We start from the raw sequence: 6,636 nt of genomic DNA on the forward strand, positions 1-6,636 counted from the left end.
AATCCTAAAGACGTTTATCCCACACTGGGTGGGGGCCAACCGGAAGTGCATGAGGTAATCCCTCATCACCGGCCCCATGGGGATTGTCATCCCCCCTTCAAGGAAGGCGATTATGGGAATTACCACCTCGCCCTCCTACCTGTGTATGCACCACTCCCCGTCCTCACAATATCTCAGACCTACATTGCCGGGAATTCTGCGGTCGGTGATGAATTGCTCCATCGCCTCCGCAGTATCGACGTATTTCTTAAACCTACCCATCCCAATTGACGCCTAAAAGAACTAAGAAAGAACGGGCGAAGTAGAAAAAAGGGTAAAGAGAAAGAGAGGTCAAAGCGAGACAAAGCGACTTACTAGAAAGAGGAAGGGCTCTTCGGACAGGCTTTTGCGCTGGAGGTGCTAGTGAGAGTATGGCTGAACTCAGAAGGGGCACACGAATATTCTTGATTACAAATAAGGAACAGGAAGAAGCGGTTTGTACGGGTATTTATACCCCAATTCGAAGAACCATGCGGGTTTTCCCGCCCATAAATGCAAGACGAATTTCCACCGTTGGATGGGTAACGCCTCATTAGATGTGGGAAGCACAGAGCCGTCTGAATTTAATGATGGGCATGTTACGTGCTCCGAAACGTCAGCGACGTGTCTTTGGCAGGTGAATGGACCCCAGCACTGTCGAGGGGTGGGGGGGGATAAGGCCGAGGATGTCAAAATCCTTCTCCCCGCCCGAGGATGCGTGCAGCAGGATTTTGAGGGGCTATTGTGGGGCCAAAAAATCGGGTAGCCTCGGCCCACTTCATCCCAGGCCCAAATGGCCCACGTCGAGGACGCATGATGGGTCCGAGGATGACCCTATCCTCAGTCGTCCGAGACCTCAGTACGAAGAAGGGGCAAGCCCTGGGCGAACTGTCACCACGGCATTGAATACGCTCACCTAACCCTTCTGGCCGCATTAATGAGGATGTAACCCCTTGACAGGGCAACATCGATCAGGGTGAACCACTTGAGCACGGATATGACCTTTAATGGGATAGACGGTCAGGTGGAAGGCCAATAGATGACCAACAGGAGGAGGAAGAGAGGGATATATAAGAAATGTGAGCAAAATGTAAGAGGGGGGGTTTTTTGGAGAGAAGGGAAGGGAAAGCCTCCTCAGCCGTAGTCCGAGGAGCATCCCCCAGTCGTAGATTATTCTAAGTGTTTTTCAAAGAAAGAAAAGAGTTCATGCTTCGTGAACGCCGGCCAGCGCCTAAACCTTCGATCCACTCTCTACAAATTCATTGTTCTGGGTTCGTTGGGCCTTCTGACCCATATCCTTTGGGCTTGGGCAATAAAAACAGACCCTACAGTTATTCTTATGATTTATCTATTCAGTAGTTTGATTATGAGTTTATTACAAGGAATAGTTATTCTTTATGAATAGTTATTTTTTAAAATGAGGAATAATTATTCATTTCTAAAATAGATGTAATAGCTATTTCTTAGTAGGTATATTAATTTCTACAATTGATATATTTCTAAATAACCAAACTTTTCATATGCACATAATAATTATGAAAATAAAAAATAACTAATCTTTCTTTCAAATTTAAAAAATATAATTTTTTAGGAAATTTAATTATATAAGTAAGATATTTCATAAAATATATCTTAAGTTTGATTTAAAATGTTTTCATTTCATTATCTTCAGAGTTCTATTATTGTGTTGTCACCAAACAAATGAATATTAATAAGCATTACATTACAACATTTTATATTTTTTATAATATTTATTTCAATTCCTATGTAATTACCGTTATAGTCTATCAAATGTGGGTGGTCCCAAATCGCCTAAGAGTGAGTTCGAAATCGGGAATAAAGCCTTCATACACCTTACAAGAGTTACCGGCTTTTGTAAGGGGTAAGTTGTGTGATATTATGCCTTTGTCCTCATTCCCTGTGTGTGTGTTGTAAAAATTACATTCCTTCTCCAAAAAAAAAAAAAAAAAAANCTGGCACAGTAGCTGGTGACAGATTCTCCTTCCTTCATTTGTAGAGTCTCAAAATCTCTTCTCAAAACTTGATGCTGTGCACGCTTCACTCTAGCAGAGCCTTCATATTTCTTCTTCATGGAATCCCAAATATCTTTGGAAGTTTCTTTTCTAAGAATTGTTTCCAAGATGGGACGATCAATTGCTTGGAAAAGATAATTTTTTGCTTTCAAATCTTTGAGCTTTCTCCCTTCCAACTTTGTGTTCTGAGCATCTGTCAAGACTATATTTGGTGCTGTTGCTTGAATTACAAATTCAACAATCGGCCAATACTCTTTGAACCATAGGAAATTCTCCATTAGCATACTCCAATGGTCATAGTGACCATCAAAACGTGGGATTGCTGCCTGCACAAAATTTGAATCTAAAGCCATCAATACTATTTGGGGAATATCTCTCTCTTGCTTTTCTCACTAGCTCTGATACCACTGATACAGAGTTAACAAAAAACAAACTGATATAGAGTTAACAGAAAACAAAAGAGACGTGTTGAATGGTAAAGCTGAATGAATTTTATTGATAAGGAAAAGGGCCTATAAATAGGCAATACATCAAAATACTTTATCTAGCATTAACCATAACTTCTATAAAATAGGAAAGCACTATCCACAACTCCTACAAACTAGGATAGCAACGTGAGGCACTTTCTCAGCATGAAATCTGGCTGAGATCAAATAACAAAATATCTAAATTAAGACTTGGTCAAACTACCAAATATCTAAAGATACTTCCAATAAATATTATAAAATAAAACATTTAAATCTTAACATTTGCATTTTCCTTTGACGAAAAGAGCCCATCCAGAAAGAACAACAGGAATAAGGTCTATGAAAGACTCCTATACAGCTTGAGCTTAGTGCATGAAAGACTGAAAGAGCTAAGAGCCTCAATTTTGGCAGTTTTTTTTTTTTTTTTTTTTTTCCTATCAAGGACATTTCAAAATTCTAACTTTTCTGTAACGTAAAAAGGAAAAAGAGAATCAAACTTGTCAAAGATATGACCCTTTCTACCAATCTCAAGTTGATTAAAGAATGGAGCATTATATTAACGAGACAAACAGAAGTTCAACTCTATGATTATTTGAGAGTTTTGGATAAAGGTTATTTACGAAGATTAATATATTATTAATTATATTTTTAGGAGGTTTTGTTTGTCTAATCTCTTCCCTCTATTTTTTTTTTTTTTTAATTTTAAAAATGAGCTTTAAGAAGAAACGAAAGTGTATTAAAATAAGAAACCAATCCGTACTCCTGGTTTACAATACTAAATGAAAAAAAAAAAAAAAAAATCAGTGCACTAGTTACACTAAATAATTTCACATGCCCAAAATTTTTTTTTTCCCCATAGAAAATTACAAAAATACAAGCATTGGGTTTTGAGGTAATGAGGTCTTTAGATCCAAGGATGACTATAGGTACATATGAATTTGCTTGATTTAATTACTAGCTTTTTATTTATTTATTTTATAATTGCTTGTTTGCTAAATTGAACTTTAGGAACATTAAAAATTTGAAAATATTCATCTGCCTAAAGTGATTATGTAAAAATTTCTAAGCTAATAGTAATTAGTTTGATTATTGAGTGGACAATGGCAGGGGTTAATTTTCTGTTTGAAAGTTCATAAGAGCACTAGTACACTAGGTGCACCAAATGTCAAATATTTGACATTTAACCCATCAAACATTCAAAAACCCTCTCATATAAGATGTTCTAAATGCAAACAATTTAGCATAGATGAACAATATTGATCCAAGTTTGGAACAGTACGGACACAAACGCTAAAAAAAATATTTTTTATTCTATTTATCTCTCCTTTCTCCTCTAACGTATCTCTCTCACTGTCTGCCTCACTTTCCTTAACCTTCTCTCTTCTCCTCAGATCAATTATCTCCTCTCTCTCCCATTGCCATTCTCTCCTCTTTTCTTTCTCCCATGGCCCGTCCTCTATCAAATGCTGCCGCTCACCACAGCTCCCAATCCCCCATGGCCGGGTCACTCATGGTGGTGGCTTGGGTAATTTTTCAAATTGGGTTTATGGGTTTTTGGTTTTGGGTTTATTGTTGTTGTTGCGGGTTCTATACGCAGTATACAATGGTGGTGGTTGGTGTTTTTACTGTGGCTATTTGTGCTTTGTACGGTGGTGATGATTGGTGTTTTTGCTGCTGTGGGTTTGGTAATGGGTTTGTTGTGAGAATTTGGCTGGATTTGGTTGGGTATGTTTTGATTTGTGTTTTGGGTTGCGGAGATGTAGTGGTTGTGTCAGTGGTCGTTGGTTGGTGTCCTCTGCTTTGGTTCTTGGTTGGTAGCCACTAGCTTGGGTTCTGTTTTGTATAGTGGCTGAGTTTTGTGATAATATATTATTTTAATATGTTATAAATATTATTTTAATTTATAAAATTAAATAATAAAATATATAATTGATATAAGGTGAATGGTAAAATAATATGTTAAAATATAATAAAGTATATTTTTTTTTCTCAAAAAAAAGTATATATTTTTATGCGTTAAAATGGTATACTTTTGCAAAAAGACAGGTGCTGATGCACTAGATGTAAATAGACAGGAAATGACAAAAATAAATTATTATTTCTTGGACGGGGGAAAATTTGCAAGGAATGGTCAAAGAACATGGCGACTCTGACAGGGGAGAAAAATAATAGAAAAAAGTTAGGCGGCTTTGAAAATAAATAGAAAATTTGCTAGATATGTAAAAATCAAGTAGTAGATATCAGTACTACCTAAGGCGTCCAATTCCGTACCGTACCGGTCGGTATATATCGGACCGGTCAGTGCACTTGTACAAATAATTCCTCATTTCGTATTGAAAAAAATATCGTCTGTACCGACTGTGTCCGACAAAATCTGATTATTTCGGCCGGTAAATGAATACCGGGCCGAAACACGAAAAGTCTCATTTGTAAAAAAAGAAAACAGGGAAGAAGGAGAAAAGGAAGAAGTCGGCGATGAAGCAGGGGTGGCATTGTTAAGCAACTACTTCTTCTTCTTCTTTTTCTTCTTCTTCTGCTTCTTCTTTCCTTTTTTTTTTTCTTCTTCTTTGTCAGGTCTGTCCGTCTCCCTCTCTTTTTTTTTTTTGGCTGAACCTTTTTTTCTTCTTCTCTGTTGGTCTGTCCGTCTCCTCTCTCTTTTGTTTTTGCTTAACTGTGTTATGTATGTAGTGTGGTTTCTCACTCTCCCTTTCTTTGTTTTGTATTTGTTTTTGAAGTTTCCTAAGCTCTCCATGTGACTGCAGGACACTGACACCAGCTGCCAAGCATTGAAAATATTGAAAGTATTTAATTTTTCAATAAAAGATGAGCTCCAAGTCTCCAACGTAAAAGCTCTCTCCATCACTACTTTTCAGCTTTGGCCTTTGAACCCAAATGACGTGACATAATGTATATGTATTGCTATATTGCTACGGTATTGCAACAAATTTATATTTTAAACAAAGCTAATATTACAATATTTTAAATAATTTTTGTCATAATTTATAATGTAAGGAGTTATAAGTGATGAAAATATGAACCCACATATACTCACAATTTTTTTCATCATTCACAACTTATCATATAAGGAGTTGTGATAAAAGTTAATAACTCCATAAAAAAAATATAAAAAGTTGCAAATGTGATATATTGAGTTATTAGAAATATAACTTTGTATATTGTATAAAATATTAAAAAATAGTGGTAAATCCGAAACGGTACACCGGTATTGACTGGTATCCGAAATATATCATACCACTGGCCAAATCGGTAAAGCCTTCGGTACGGTATTGACTTCTTTGGTCGTACCAGCTGATATGTATCACATTGATATGTATATTAATATATGTATTGTACCGATACGTATATTGGTATTAAAATATTAATGTTTCGTATTAGTTTAAATATTAGTTATATTAGTCAATTTTGAATAATACCGACTGATATAAAAAAATGTTTTTATTAGTTGTATAATTTTTGGATTTTTGTAAATACAGAATGATAACTTATTTGTATTAACTTATTAGTATTATTTATTTTTTTAGTATATAATAAACAATTAAGCTTTCTATTTTTTATGTTGTGTTTTTTTCTTTTAATTGATGTTAAAGTCTAAAACAATAAATAATTTGTTTTGAATTAAAGTAATATTTTATGATAAACTTTTATATTTATTATAATATATACACACACATACATATATATATATATATATATATATAATATATATATACATACATATATATATATATATATAAAATAACTATAAATCCTAAACTGTGAAATATAGATTACAACTATTAAATTTATACTAAATTTGAATTCACAATAAATTAGATATATAACAAAAAAAATCTCAAGTAAATATTCACAGTGGCGGCGCCACGTTGAGGTCAGGAACAGAACACCCTGACCTGAAATTTTTTTTTTTATATATATATAATAATTATTTTTTTTATTTGTTTACCCTTAAAAAAAAAAAAATTAGGAACAACCTCAACTAAAATTAGGAACACCCAAAAATTTTTTTTTAAAAAATTTTATTTGTTCTACTTTCAAGCCAAAAAAAAAAAAACAGAAAAAAATTTTCGAACTAAAATCTGAAAAAAAAAAAAAAAAAA

The sequence above is a fragment of the Quercus suber genome, unplaced genomic scaffold (assembly GCF_002906115.3).
Source record: "Quercus suber isolate HL8 unplaced genomic scaffold, Cork oak 2.0 scaffold_252, whole genome shotgun sequence".
NCBI classification, from domain to species: Eukaryota; Viridiplantae; Streptophyta; class Magnoliopsida; order Fagales; family Fagaceae; genus Quercus; species Quercus suber.